Raw genomic sequence first — 16349 nt, 5'->3', positions numbered from 1 at the left:
GAAGGTATTTTGAAGTACCTACCTCCACTCCTCTCTTTAGAGGGCCCTGACCTTTGATGACCTTTAAAAATATGTGTGTTTTAAAAGTGAAACCTTGCAAAATAGATCTTCTGCTTAATTAAAGTACAACAAAATTGTTTTTAGCTTCATAACTTTGCTCAATCCCATTTTATAAGGTTATAAAGATATGCAAATACATTTCCTAAATTTTGAAAAAAAACATTGATATGGCTCAAAATTTTACTCAAATAACAGGAATTGCATTTTCAGGACTAAAAGCAGAGAAAAATTAACTAGTAACTGAAAATTAAGGTAAAATGTTGTCTTGTCAAAATTTCAATAGGTACAGACCTGTCATGTAGGCAAATTTCAGGGCCATCTAGAGGGAGAAGGAGTGGAGATGGGTACTTTAAAATATCTTCCGGGGACATATTTTAGCCTGTAGATCCATCCCTGGAAGTTTCATTTCCCTAACCTAAACCCTTTCCAAGATAGCAAGAGGTCAATTAACTAGAATTTTACCTTTGCTTTTCTCATATTAATTAGCTAGGAAGTAAGTAGATACATCACTTGATGCCTTTTATTGATGTACTTCCCAAATACAATAATGCCTCAAGGGAAGTGCCATTGTAAGCCCTTAATGGTGCCCTGGAATTATTACCTTGTCTTAGCTTTAGTATTTAGACTATGATGTAAAGTAAAAAAAAAAAATAGTTAAGGACTCACTATTCCTTTATACAATCCTCACTATAAAAATGAGGTAGCATTGCCACTTGGCAGTTTTCAAAATTTTAGTCAGTTTTTGTCTAAGAATTTTTGTCTTTCCATCTGTTTCAGCCTCAGGTCAGTCTCTGCTTCTAGTGCTCTTTTTCCTAGCATTTCCATCAGAACTATACTTTTGCCTTTCCTGCAATTTTTTTTGTAGACCCACTTTCAATTTTGCCTTTGGATATGGTCTGATGCCTTCAAGAAATTATGAGTATAGGCAAGTTTGGTGTTAACTGCTGTTGATCCATCAAGATATGAGATAAACCAAAACATGAACCAGGGTGTTCATTATCCTTATTGGAAGAATGGTCTATGTGGTTTGGCACTTCAGCTGGCAGAAAATCAGCTTCTTTTGAAAACATTCAGATTTAAGGTCAAAATCCTGCCTTCTCAAAATCAGCTGTGATATTTTGAGGGTTCAGTTTTTTCAGGAAGGGCTACCTGCACAACTTTGCTATTTCATGTGTTGAAATTCTCTGCCCAGGGTTTAGCTGTATCCAATTGTCAAGCAACTCCCTAATAGCATGTTTCAGTGGTGCATATACTGCAACTTCCAGGGGTTGGAGACAATTGGAACAGCATGGGGGGGAGGTAAGGTGAGGGATGCTGCTATCTTTGCACAAGGAAACCAAAAATTAAGCAAGAAATGGATTTTAATTTCAACAAAGCAGTGAACCAAAATTAAAAACAAAGCAGCACTTTAATTTAAAAAAAATCAGAATATTTTGGCCTCTTGGAAGCCATTCTCAACAACAACAAAAAAAAAATTAAATTAAGAGAGAAAAAAATCAGTTGTTTTGAAAATAACACAATAAAAAACAACTAAACACATGAATGTTGAGAATTTTTACGCTTATGCCTTGTATTGTTTGTAGCATCCACAGGAGTACTCCTCTTCAAGAATTCTTCTGTGTGTAAAGACAAATTCCCATTTACAAATTAAAAACAGCAGTCCTGACTAATTTTGGAGGACCATTCTGTTTTAGAATTGGTCTATAGTTACAAACCATCAGGAAAAGAAAATGTGCCAGCATTTACCTTACCTTAATTACCTTAATCCATCTGAGAGCTTTAAGGTCTTCCAGACCTGTAGTGCTCTTGAGTTGAGGACTGCCAGTTAATCCTCCACTGTTTCTTCTCCCACTCTTTGTCAAGTTGATTTTTGAAGGACTGGATGGAGGGAACACTGACAGTTGAATCTTTCAGTTTATTCCAATAATTTGTTACTCTTCTTGAAAAGAATGTTTGGCAAGTTTTAGATTGGGAGCTTGACTTTGGTAGCTTCTTGGAGTGTCCTGTTGTGTTGTGCTGGCTGGTACTGAGATTGCTGTCAAAGATTGCTGACTTTTCGTTCTGTAGCTTGTAAGTAAGCATCATATCACTGCACAAGCATTGGTAAACCAGAGTGGGTAATTTGAGGTACTTAAGGCAGACCTCATATGAGGCTGATGCTAGACTTTTTATGCATTTTGTTGCTCGTCTCTGTACATTTTCGATGAGCCTCACATCCTGTTGGTAAGAAGGACCAGCAAGACACATGCCAAAATCGAGATGAGGTGTGACAAGAGCCTTGTATAGTTTCATAAATATAGATGCCTGTCTGCTGTTGATGGTTTGTTTTAGTAGTCCAAGACTGGAGCTTGCACGGGAAACAACTTGCTGGGCATGGCTGTGAAATTTAAGTTTATCATCAATAATGATGCCTAGATCCCTTTCTTCTGTTCTCTTCTTTAGTTGCTCTTTTACTTTTGTGGTGGGGTTGTAAATTGTGTAGTTTGCCATTGGGTTATTGGGTCCAAGGTGTAATACACAGCACTTTCCTGCATTAAATTAGAGAAGCCAGTCATGGGTCTAAACTTGTAACTCATCTATTTTGTGCTGGATACTCTGAGGGCATGCAATACCAAAGAGTTTGGCATCATCAGCGAACAGGTGCATGCCATTGTCAATATGGTTAAATATGTCATTGATGTAAATCAGAAAGAGAGTTGGACCCAGTACAGTTCCCTGTGGTACTCCGCTCATTACTTCAGCCCCGTCAGAGTATAATGGTTTGCCATCTGTAGCGAATAAGCGAACTTTCTGCTTGCGCTTTGTAAGGAAATTCATCAGCCAGTCTACAACAGCATGATTGATGCCAATAGCGGATATTTTTGAGTGCAGTCAACTGTGAGGAACCTTGTCAAAGGCCTTAGCAAAGTCCAGCAGGAGTAGGTCAACCAGATGTCCATGGTCAATTAGGTCTGTGATTTCCTTGTATGATTCCAAGAGGTTTGTTTCAATTGATTTCCCTGACTGGAAGCCATGCTGCTTGGGGGACAAGATCTTGTTGGTTGTCAAATGCTTAAGGATTGAATCATTGACTATGCGCTCAAGTATTTTGATGACAACTGATGTCAGGCTAATTGGCAGATAGTTTTCAGGCTTGGAACAATTACCTTTGTTGAAAACCGGTGTGATGTTGGCTATTTTCCAGTCTGCTGGCAGCTCTCTAGAGGTAAGTGAAGTCTGGAAAATTCTCCTAAGTGGTTCTGCTATGATAGCTGCAGTTTCTTTTAATAGCCTAGGATGTAGGTTATCTGGTCCTGGTGATTTGTTAGCATCTAATTTCTCTAAGCGTCTAAGAACCTCCATATGCAATAGATATAGTATATATATATATAGATATAGTATATATAGATATAGATATAGTATATATAAAGATATAAGTAGAGTGATGCTTTCCATTGGGGATGTTACAATGTATTGAGGTGAAGGGGATAAAGGACCATCGGGTTCAGTGGTGAAAACAGAAACGAATTGCTGATTTAGTGAGTTTGCAAGCTTGTTGATATTGGTTATTTCTTCACCTTCCTCAGTTACTAGTTTCATAATGCCTCATCAATTGTGGTCTTGGCTAGAGACATATCACCAAAATTTCTTTGGATTCATCTTAGCTTTGTCTGCAAGTTTAGATTCGAAGCTCGTGTATAAATTGCGTGTTAAATTTTTAAGTCTGTTTCTGTTCTTTGAAAATTTTTCTTTGTTTTCCAGGGATGGATGCTTTTTGTACTTCTTCCATTGTCTGTTTTTTCGGTTAATTTCCTTCTTAATATCTTTTATCATTGTTGGTAGTGTTCGTGGTTTAGGGATGAGCTTGCTTGAAGTGTACTGTTCAGCTTTGTTTAGCAGTAATTCGTTGAAGCATTGCCATTGTTGTTCTAAAGAGCCAATTAGGACATCATCCCAGGAGATGTTGCAGAGATCCATTCTAATTTTCTCATAGTCTATGAAGGTCCTTTTGATGTAGCTGTTAGTTACTTTTAGGAATGTTGTTTTTATTTCTATGGCAACATGGTCGCTTTTCCTGATTGGGGGCATGTACTTAGTATAAAGAAGGGATTCTGGTCTTCTAAGAAATATTAGGTCTAGGAGGCTTGGAAGCTGCCTGCTCACGAAACGGGTCGGTTGGTCGACAATCTGGTGGAGGCAAGTATCATGGATCATATCTATGATGGGATTCACAGTATCAGAGGTGACAAAGGGGAATTGGTCTTTCCAGGTGATGGTTGGCAGGTTGAAGTCGCCCGGAATTAATAGGTCACCCTTATGGGTGTCTGCAATATTCTGAATGAGCTCAGCTAGCTTTGCATCTGTTTGCTCAGGTGAAGGTGATGATGGGCTTCTGTACACACAGCCAATTCTAACAGTGGGATGGTTTTTACTCTGTGGAACTGAAATATCAAAGAATATTGTTTCAGCATAAGGGCATCCACTGGGATGCGGAATAGGTGTTACAACATACAAGGATTTGACTAATGCAAGTGTTCCATGGCGGCAATAACTAGATGATAGATTGGATATAGTGTGGTAACCTTGCAGATTAACATGTGAGTCTAGGAGCTGGTTTCTTGAGTTCTTAGGACAGACCTCAGTAAGGAGTATAACATCATAGTTATTTGCGTAAATCATAGATTTCAGCTCATTGATTTTGTTAGGAAGTTGGTCAACGTTTGCGATTAGAGTGGAAAAATCTTGACTTACTTGCTTCCTTTTTTAGTTAGATACTTCCTTTTGGTAATTGTAGATATTTCGGACTGGCTCATCTTCAATGGACAAGAAAGTGCTGCAGGATCCACTATCGTCGGTTGGATTGGCGCTTTCATTTGTGAAGGACTTGAATGAATCAGGACTGGACAAATAAGAAAGTTCATCAATACTTGTTAGTTTATTGGTAATCACTTTGTCACTATTTACACTATGTACAGAGTAACTAGCATTCCATGGTCTGGTGAGAGTATCCCCCACCCAGGCGTACAGAGTTTTTTGAGACGATCTTTCCGTGGTTGATAACTAAGTTTGGCTCTCCTAGTTCAGTTTAGCGTTTGAGTTCAGCAGCTAAGACTTATCTTCTCTCCCGGTCTTCTCGTGATGCATCTGCCCTAAACTGAATTTCTTGACGAAGCTTGTAAGATTTTTGTAGAATGCACTTTTTCAAGTTAAGATTTTGGACAGAGAAAAGAATGGGAGGGGGTCTGCTGTGGGTCAATTCTTGATAGCTCGCTCCTGATTGTCTGGTGGGTTGCTGAGTGGCCCCAGACTTTTTGACAGGTGGTGATTGGCTTATAAGGCGTCTTAAATTAGTAATGTTTGTGTTCGGTATTTTGCATTGCTCTGTCAGATATTTCTCAATGAACGCCTTGTTGCTGTTTATTCCTAGCTGTCACTATTACACTATGTATATTGTCACTATTTACACTATGTACAGAGCTAGCAGACAGAGCAACTAGCATTCCATGGTCTGGTGAGAGTATCCCCCACCCAGGCGTACAGAGTTTTTTTGAGATGATCTTTCCGCGGTTGATAACTAAGTTTGGCTCTCCTAGTTCAGTTTAGCGTTTGAGTTCAGCAGCTAAGACTTTTCTTCTCTCCCGGTCTTCTTGTGATGCTTCTGCCCTAAACTGAATTTCTTGACGAAGCTTGTAAGATTTTTGTAGAATGCACTTTTTCAAGTTAAGATTTTGGACAGAGAAAAGAATGGGAGGGGGTCTGCTGTGGGTCAATTCTTGAAATCTCGCTCCTGATTGTCTGGTGGGTTGCTGAGTGGCCCCAGACTTTTTGACAGGTGGTGATTGGCTTATAAGGCGTCTTAAATTAGTAATGTTTGTGTTCGGTATTTTGTATTGCTCTGTCAGATATTTCTCAATGAACGCCTTGTTGCTGTTTATTCCTAGCTGCAGGGTACGCCATAAGCAACTGGGTTATTTTTCCTGCTATCTTTATCTCTTTCCTGTCTAAATGGTCTTTGGACTTCGTCTTCAAGGTGGGAATCAATGGCCTGTTCGATCTTGGATGTTTCCTGCAGCATTGCATCATTTGGTGAATACATTATGAAAATTACGTGGATCATGCTGTTTCATGCTTTGAGGCACAGAATGGAAAGAAGCCTGCAGGTCCTATATAATGAAACTGGAATACCTTGCATTTTTTTATCTCCAGCTACATTTATTTCCATTTTCCAAGTTAGGAGAAACTCTTCCATGAGTATAGGCTAAAACTGAACTTAGGAAAAAGCCTTCAGAGTCATCCCAAAAATAGCTTCCAGAGTTGCCTGTTATTGACACCATTTTGAAATTTTTTTCTTTTGTAGACAAGGGCATGCTGTTTACTGAGGAAATTTACCATGCAAATAATAGAGGGTACCTTGCCTGATCCTGCTAACTTATGGTGCAAGAACTACAATAAGTTAGAAAATATTTGACAGAGACCACATTTGTCAGGGTTTCCAACAAGTATATAAAAACTTCTTTACCTCTTTTCTTGGTTGGCTCTTTTATCTAAACCTTACAGCAAATGTGTGTTATATGAAGGAAATCTAGAACTCTCCCAAATCTGTATTTGAAGGAATATTACGATTTATTCTGAGTCTAATTGCAAAATATTCCCAAACAACCTGTTTTATCCCTAAGTCACTACTAATAAGAGAGAATTTCTCAAAAATATTGTTTGGTTAGGGTCATCAAAAATATTGCTGCCTAAAGCAGAATAAAAGAGCTATTAGAACTGTAGGAAATTAAGGCTTTGTCTATGTTCTTTATGCAGTCATAGGCGTTTTTCTAAATTCTGATGAGTTCTGCCAACATAGTAATTGCTGCAGTCACATGGTATTTGATAAACTTCCATTTGGTGAGTAAATAGGGTATTATCTTTCCCAGAGTTTAAGAAAGAAGCCAGCCAATATAGTAATTGCTGCATTTGTTTGGTATTTAATAGCCCCTTCTTTGGCAACTAACTGGGGTTTTATCTTTACCAGAGTTTAAGAAACTTATGATTTGAATATTATTAGTGAAAACTATGTACATATCTTTTTTTGTGCAAACATTTTTTCATTCTGTTGTGATATTAGGGATATATGAAAGATAAATTACATTTGAGGGCTTATTAGAAGCCTCACATGGTAAAAGCCCTTTGATTTTATGGGAGTGTCTTTTTAGTCTCCTGCTAATGTATAATTCATGAAAAGAATGGGATACCCATTTTCAAAAGTATATCTCTGATAAAATTTATTTCAGCTCTGGTATGAGAATCAGAGCAAATATTCAGAGCTTGATCAATGAGAGAAGTAACACTGCTCTTTTGACTTGTGGGGGTGATTTGATTTAAGATGAAGATATCTTGTTTTCCCTTGGTTTTGTGTAGATAGTAAAATGCAGCTTATCAAAACTACAAATAATTTACATGCCTAGAAAGGGTATTTCATTTTTAGTTTTTAGGGAAACTGTAAGTTTACATCATATGTATTAAGACAATCTAAAAAAAGGTAAGTTAATTTTCCCAATAATTTCAAATGTCATTCATGCAATGTTCCCAATCAGTATCTTTTAAAAAATATGAATTCAAAGCTCCATTTTCAAGATGCTTTACATAAATTTTTGCCAGTAGCCTGGGTAGAGATGCTCCCATTTGCATCCCCTTCCTTTGCTGATAAAAAGAAATACAGAACTGATAAAAGATTGAAAACTTATTACAAAGTTTAACTAGGGTCATTATTACAAAGTTTAACTAGGGTCATTGAAACTTTGCAATCAATTCCTGTTGCCAAATCATCAACTAAACGATAATTTCCTTTTATTTTGTTTTTTAATAATTGTTCAGAAATAGCCACATCAATATCAGTATGTATGGAAACAATGTCAAAACTACTAACTATTGTGTTTTCAGATATACTTTGCTTTTTTGAGTTCTTCTACTAAATCTACCAAATTACTTGTGTAGGGATTTTGGGAATAAAGCAAAGGTTTGAATGCTGTATATAGCCTTTTTCTAATATGGGAAGTTGGGGCTTTTGCACATGCTATGATAGACCTTAAGAGAACACCTTGTTTATGTAATTTTAATAAATGGTAAAATTTTGGACAAAAGCTACCACAGGGAGAAAATTTATTGTATAATTGTCGGGTTATTTTACCTTTCTGTTTTAGATGCTTTAATTCATTTATAGCATTATTAGCAAAACTGATTCGTATAATCATGAGTTACCGTTTTATCTGTAGTTTTGTAATTAAAATATGAATAAATGCTGTTGTCATAATCTGTTCTATCCATGACAAAAATTTAATTGCCTTTGTCTGCTTTAGTTTTTATAATAGACAGGTCTTTGTGTAAATTAAATAATATTTTTATGTCATGCAAATTTTCTGATGCAATGTTAGCAGGAGATTTAAATATGTTTTTTTTTGGCTTTTGTAAAGCGTATCTATAAGACAAGACTTAACTTCATCTGGGTTAGAAACAGATGTTTAGCATTTGTGAAAGGAAGACTCTAGACAGAAAACTATATGCCACAAGAACTTGTTTTGGTAGAAAATAGAATTTTGGACCTTTTTCAAGTGTTTTGATTTCCTGGGTTTCGAAAGTTTTAAAAGAAAGATTAACGATGTCAGGTCCATTAGTGAATCCTGGAGAATAAATATGGTTTCTCATCAGAAATTCATCCCTTGGGCTTTCCAATTTTTTTTTTATAAAGTCATTCCTTTGATAAGTGAAAATTATGATTAAACAAATTCCTTTCCAATCTAATAACCTGAGCCACAATTGTAATCTTTGGTGAGAAATCATATTTGCTCTCCAAGAATCACTCCTAGACCCGCTATTATTAATCTTTCTTTTAGAACGTTTGAACCCCAGGAAATCCAAACACTTGGAAAAAATCCAAAATTCTTTTTCCTACCAAAAGACTATACAGAAAACCAACACAAAACAATAGACAACTTTATTTTAAATCAAATCAACCCCCCACAAGTTAAAAGAGCAATTATAGCTTCCCTCATTGATTGTGCCCAGAAGATTTGTTCTGAGTCTCACATCAGAGAAGAAATAAATTTTATTTGCAATGTAGTTTTTGACTGGTATCCCATTCTTTTTGTTAGGTCCAAAATTCTTTTTTCTGCTAAAACAAGTCTACAGAAAGCCAACGCAAAACAATAGACATCTTCATTTTAAACCAAATAACCCCCCTCCCCTCACAAGTCAAAAGAGCAATTGTAACTTATCTCATTGATGATGCCCTGAATATTTGCTTTGATTTTCACATTAGAGCAGAAATGAATTTTATCAGAGATACATTTGTACAGAGAGATACAGAGAGGAACATGTGTTTTTTTAGTTAATTGACTAAGTTAGTCTAAGAATAAAATGACCATTAAAAAAGAGATGCAGAATGATTCAAACAATGAAAAACACTATATAAAAACAATATTTATGACTATATGCTACCTAAATTGCTATCATATTGTAAAGGTAGCTGGCATTATATTTGGAAAATATAGTGAATAAGGAATCAAGCTGTATCCATACTCTATGTTATTAGGGTGATTCCTTCCTAAGTTCATAAAAAAGGTTGCTAGTGTTTTTCTTCTTAGAAATAGCCTTCAGGCATAAGTCACACAAATATTAGCAGAAATTAGTATTTCTGTTGATGACGATTGCTGCATATGTAATCGAAATATCCACTGTATTTTTTGATTTTTTTTTTCACTCTGAAACAGTTTGTGGTAATGGACTGTAGTAAAGAGCGACCCGGCTCAATAGTAACCAAAACTCTAAAGAACTTAATTTTTATAACAATAGTTACATCAAAAGTATCGCATTTTAATGCTGATTTTAAATATATAAGTTTCGTTAAGTTTAGACTTACCCATCAAAAGTAATGAGCCTGATAATATTTGCCTTATTTTAGAAAATAGGAGGAAACACCCCTTAAAAGCCATAGAATATTAATGAAAATCACACCATCAGATAGCATATCAGAGAACCCTACAGTTGAAGTTTCAAGCTCCTATCTACAAAAATGTGGAGCATGCTTATTTATTTTTATTTTTTTCCCAAGGGTGATCGTATTGACCCATTGGTCCTAGAATGCCGTGTGAGGGCTCTTTCTAACGGAAATTAAAAGTTCTAGTGCCCTTTTTAAGTGATCAAAAAAATTAGAGGACACCTAGGCCCTCTCCCACGCTCTTTTTTCTCAAAGTCACCCGATCGAAATTCGGAGATTTTATTTACCAGTTTATTCAGCATAGTCGACAAACCTAATAACTATGTCTTTGGGGACGACTTACTCCTCCACAGTCGCTGGAGAGGGGCTGCAAGTTACAAACTTTGACCAGTATTTACACATAGTAATGGTCCAGCTTCCAGCTTCCAGGGGGTTTTCTTGGTTGGGGGAGGGGCTAAGTAGAGGGGGTTATGCGGGGGGATCTTTTCCATGGAGGAATTTGTCATGGGGGAAGAAAATTTCTATGAAGGGGGCGCAGGATTTTTTAGTATTTTTTAAAGAACAATGAAGAAATAAATATGATAGTTTTTTCAACTGAAAGTAAGGAGCTGCATTAAAACTTAAATCGAACAGAAACTATTACGTATATGAGGTGTTCACCTCCTCCTAATACCTCGCTCTTTATGCTAAAGTAACTTTATTAATTTCAACTATTTATTCTTTGGGTTTTGTGATTCAGTGGTCATTCTTAAGGAATTGGGACAAAATTTAAGCTTTAGTGTAAAGAGCGAGGTATTGACAAGGGGGTGAACCCCCTCATATATGTAATAAAACATACAAATATAGACGTTCGTTATATAAGTTAATTCGTTATGTATATTTGCGTATATTTTTACTAATAAAAACGTCCGTAAAAAAATTAAAAGTTCCAGTTGCCTTTTTAAATAACCGAAAAATTGGAGGGTAACTAGGCTTACTCCCCCGCTCCGTTTTTCTAAATATCGTCCCATCAAAACTATGAGAAAGCCATTTAGCCATACAAACAAATTAATATGCAAATTTCGTTTTAATTATTCATAAAACATGCCTTAAGTTGGAAACGTTCAGAAATTACATAAAAAAGCAAGTTTAATTAACTGAAAGTAAGGAGCTAAATCAGAAAATTAAAAAAAAGTATTTTTAACCTACGAACGGGTGATTGGATCTTAATGAAATTTGATGTTTGGAAGGATATCGTGTCTCAGAGCTCTTATTTTGAATCCCGACTGGATCAGCTGACATTGGGGGGAGTTGGGGTGGGGAAACCTAAAATCTTGGAAAACGCTTAGAGTGGAAGGATTGGCATGAAACTTGGTGGGAAAAATAAACACAAGTCTTAGATAAGTGATTGACATAACCGAAACGGATCCGTTCTCTTTGGGGGAGTTGTGAGGGGGGGGGGGGGTTAATTTTGAAAAATTACAAAAAAATTAGGTATTTTTAACTTATGAAGGAGTGATCGGATCTTATTGAAATTTGATGTTTCGAAGGATATCGTGTCTCAGAGCTCTTATTTTAAATCCCGACCGGATCTGGTGACATTGGTGGAACTGGGGGGCCTACAATCTTGGAAAACACTTAGAGCGGAGGGATTGGGATGAAACTTGGTGGGAAAAATAAGCACAAGTCCTAGATACGTGACTGACATAACCGGAACAGATCCGCTTTATTTGGGGAGTTGGGGGGGAGGGGGAGGATTAATTCTGAAATTAAAAAAAAATGAGGTATTTTTAGCTTACGAAGGAGTGATCAGATTTTAATGAAATTTGATGTTTGGAAGGATATTGTGTCTCAGAGCTCTTATGTTAAATCCCGACCGGATCCGGTCACATTGGGGGAGTTTTGGGGGACCTGAAAGCTTGGAAAACGCTTAGAGTGGAGGGATCGAGATGAAACTTGGTGGGAAAAATAAGCACAGGTCCTGCGTGATTGACATAACCGGAACGGATCTGCTCGCTTTGGGAGAGTTGGGTTGGGAGGGTTAATTCTAAAAAAATAAAAAAATGAGATATTTTTAACTTATGAAGAAGTGATTGGATCTTAATGATATTTCATATTTAGAAGGACCTCGTAACTCAGATCCTGACCGGATCCAGTGTCGGGGGGGGGACCGGAAATCTTGGAAAATGCTTTAAGCTGAGAGATCAGGATGAAACTTGGTGGGAAGAATAAGCACAAAACCAAGATAAGTGACTGAAATAACCGGACCTCTTTGGTGGAATTGAGGGGGGGGGACTAATTCGGAAAAATTAGAAAAAATGAGGTATTTGTAACTTACGAACGGGTGATCAGATTTTAATGAAATTTGATATTTAGAAGAATCTTGTGCTTTAGAACTCATTTTAAATCCCGACCAGATCCAGTGACATTGGGAGAGTTGGAGGGGAAAACCGGAAATCTTGAAATCCGAAAATCTTGGAAAACGCTTAGAGTGGAGAGATCGGAATGAAACTTGATGGGAAGAATAAGCACAATTTATAGATACGTGATTGACATAATTGGACTGGATCTGTTCTCTTTGGGGGAGCTGGGGTTTGTTAATTTGGAAAAAAGAAAAATTGAGGTATTTTTAACTTAAGAACGGGTGACTGTTCTAATGAATTTTGATATTTAAAAGGAACTCATGTCTCAGAGCTCTTATTTCAAATCCCGACCAGATCTGTTGACATTGGGGGGAGTTGGACGGGAAACTGGAAATCTTGGAAAATGCTTATAAATGTCACAGATTCGTGATTGACATAACCCGACTGGATCTGCTCTCTTTGGGGGAGTTAGGGGGTGGGGTTCAGTGCTTTGGAGAGTTTGGTGCTTCTGGACCTGCTAGGACGATGGAAATCGGTAGGCGTGTCAGGGAGCTGCACAAATTGACTTGATAAAGTCGTTTTACCCGATTCGACCATCTGGGGGGCTGAAGGAAGAGGAAAAATTAGAAAATTGAGGTTTTTTAACTTACGAGTGGGTTATCAGATCTTAATGAATTTTGATATTTAGAAGGACCTCTTGACTCAGAGCTCTTATTTTAAATCCCGACCGGCAATTTTTCTTTAAGCCTCTGATTTTCCTTTTAAAGCAATATATTGATTCTTAGAATTTTGCTAGAGCTCATACCATATGAGCTCCTGGCTCTTCCGACCCCGTCACAAGTGCCATATGAGCTCTTAGCTCTTGTTTTTTTTTTACATATTAGTCAGCTCATTTTTTTTAGCTCCAAAACAAATATTTTGTTTTAACTTTGGATCGGTTCTGACAATTGTTTTCTCAGAACCCTCCCTCTTACACTCCATCCTTGTTTCTTTCTATAGGCTACTACGCCTTGAGATCAGGTGTTGGGTATGTTGCATTGTTGATATAGGTGGAAATTAGTGTTTTCTATCATTGTCTCTGCTTGCCAAACAAACAGAGGCAACGCATAGAGGGGTTTTCGGAAGTTAAATGCCTTTTTTAAGAGTAAAAAGTGATCGAAGGGCAACCAGCCTCCCATGCCCAGTTTTCCCCTAATAAATCCGATTAAAATTTTTAGATAATCGTTTTGTTAAAAATAGTTCAAAGATCATGTAACGAAATTTCCGGGGTCGACATGACCACCGAGTGTCCGGAGGCAGGTGGTGTAAGCTATACCATTGGGGCATATATGGTTTTGTAGAAGGGATGCTTTTGTACACTTCAGAGATGGCTCCCTTGATTGAAAATTCAAAGTTCTAGGTTTTTTTGAGTCAAAAGAAACCAGACGGCAACTAGCCCTCCCCATGCCCTCTTATTTCCAAACAAAAATGAATCCGACAACTATGTAGTCCATACAAACCATCAGAGCCTGGAGGCAAGTGTTTTTAGTCATGCCACAAGGGCATCCAATTGTAATTTTGAGATTGCCTGATTGTTTGAAATAGTCCAACGATCAGACACCAAAAACTTCATGGTCATCATACCGCCCCCCTAGCTCCCGGGGAAGGGTTGTAACTTGTGCCATGGGGGTATGTAGTTTTTATGTGAGAATTAGTCATATAACCCTCGGAGGGGACTCCAATGATTAGGAATTGAAAGTTCTAATTCCCTATTCTAGAGTCAAAAGTAATCCGATCGTATCTATTACCCCCTCCCACCAACCTTCTTTTCCCCAAATGCGTCTGACTCAATTTCTTATTTAGTTATTTTGTTCAAAATAGACCAAAGATCATATAATGAAGACTTCAGGGATAACACCGCCCACCAAAACCTGTGGGTAAGTGATGTAAATTGTGCCCTGGAACATGTAAGGTTGTTTTGGAAGGGATTGTAATATAAAACTCGGAGGGGGCTTATTCGATTGTAAAATTGGAATTTTTAATGTCCTTTTTAAGAGTCAAAAGTGACCAGAGAACCAGAACCAGAGTGACCAGAGATATCAGAGGTGACTCATTTGATTGTTTAACTTCAAGTTCCATTTATTTCCGTAAAATAATAATAATAAAAACAATATCCTAAAAGACTCAATGGCCCGTTATTTGGGAGCAACATAAAATAAATAAAGAATGATGAAACTTGGAAAAAACATACTAAATAAGATCTAAATATAAATCTATAAAGAAAAGAAAAACATATCAAACAACATCTAAATATAAATCTACAAAGAAAAGAAATCAACTCACCGGCAGTCCCCACGAAACAGCGACCCTCACATCACCCAACAGTAAAATAAAAGGTCAACAGGAGTGTGTAGCCCACTGGAGAAATCCTACCGCTTTCTCATGAAGATGGTGGATAGGAGCAAGTACCAAAAGAAATGTAGACATCCACACAGACGAACAGTAACATATATAAGGGTAAATGAGAGAAAAGTATAAAAGACGGAGGATAGGAAAAGGAAATAAACGCTTTAATTTTCGGATGATTCCGCGTCCACGGGAAATTTTCACTCTTATTATTTGAACATGCCACTTAAACAATATATTTTCATACAAAAGAGCTCCCAGGAATCGCACATATCGACCCGGGGGTGACTTATGGAGCCTCTTGGTGTAGGAAGCTCAGTAATTGTTGGGCAGCTCACACCTTTACGAGAAAAAATAAGAAGGTACAACTCTATAAGAGATCGTTCTTATAGATTAGGAAGAGAGTTGGCCCAAGAATAGAACTTTGGAGTATTCCGTATTCAGTTGGAACTTTTTTGTCTGTATCTTCCGTGGCGATAGATTTGTTAGTTGGGTATGACGAGAACCAAGACAATGCTTCCCCACGCACACCAAGATGAGAAAGTTTACCAATGAAGATCTTGTGTGTAAGGCAGGAATAAGATTAGAATCTAAAGATAGCCGTATAAACTGAAGAAGTCTATTACAAGCATGTTCTGTAGAATAATTAGCGTGGAACCCAAACTGATGCTGATGGAAAAGAATATCTTAGAAAAACATCTTATCCTAAAAAAATAAATATCTTAGAAAACTCTGACAAAAGAGAGATCGGCCTGTAGTTCCCATGATCCTCACGGTCACCTCCTTTAAAGAGAGCTATCACTCGCCAATTTAAGATGTCGGGGAAATGCTCCTAGTTGAAATAACCTATAATCAAATGGCAAATTGGGGTAATAATCGGTGGAAGGATATGGTTTTTTCCCCAAATGCATCCGACCAAACTTTTGAGATTACCATTTTGTTTGAAATATTCTAAATATCAAATGACAAAACTTTGAGGTCCACTTACCCCCCCTCCCCCCAAAAAAGGGGTAAGGGTTGTAACTTATGCCCCGGGGGCGTATAAAGTTTATACAGAAAAGGTGGTCGTATAAACTTCGGAGGGGGCTCATTCAATTGGAAATAATAATTTCTAGTGGCCTTTTTAAGAGTCAAATATGGTTAAAGAGCATCAAGCCCCCTCCCCATTTCCACGCCCCTTTTTCCCCAAACGCATCCAATCAAAATTTTGAGATAGCCGTTATGTTTGAAATAGTCAAGAGGTGAAGTAATTACAGGTGAAAAGGTGAAGTTTTTCGATGGGGGTTGATAGAACCTCTCACTGCCCCCAGGGCAAGGGATGCAAGTTATGCAAGCTGTCTATTGCTCATATATAAGGTTTTTATCAAAGGGTTAAATAGACTTTGGAGCCTCATTCGGTTTAAATTGAGAGTTCTAGCTCCATTTTTAAAAGTCAAAAGTAATCAGATGGTAGGCACCCCCCCTCTCCACATCTTTTTTTCTAAATACTTTTGATCAAAATTTTGAGCCATTTTGTTCAAAATCTTCCAAATGTCAAATAGCTATGAGTACGGATTTGAACCCCCCCCCATCCGTGGGGGAAAGGACTGTAAGTTATACAA

At 37.3% G+C, this 16349-nt stretch overlaps 1 protein-coding gene across 3 annotated transcripts in view; it reads left to right on the top strand.

Moving 5' to 3' along the window:
* LOC136040538 (methylmalonic aciduria type A protein, mitochondrial-like) overlaps positions 1 to 16349 on the top strand; it is a 198466-nt gene that overhangs the window by 497 nt on the left and 181620 nt on the right. Inside the window, exon 2 of one of the 3 annotated variants that reach the window (XM_065724725.1) lies at positions 6398 to 6539. The exons of the other annotated variants lie outside the window; for them this stretch is intronic. The gene's annotated coding sequence lies outside the window, so the exon portion shown is untranslated. The remainder of the gene's footprint in view (positions 1 to 6397; positions 6540 to 16349) is intronic. 3 annotated transcript variants of the gene reach the window in all.

Source organism: Artemia franciscana, chromosome 21 (genome assembly GCF_032884065.1).
Source record: "Artemia franciscana chromosome 21, ASM3288406v1, whole genome shotgun sequence".
NCBI lineage: Eukaryota > Metazoa > Arthropoda > Branchiopoda > Anostraca > Artemiidae > Artemia > Artemia franciscana.
Note: the sequence above shows the minus strand (reverse complement) of the source record. Positions and strands in the feature narration are given on the sequence as shown.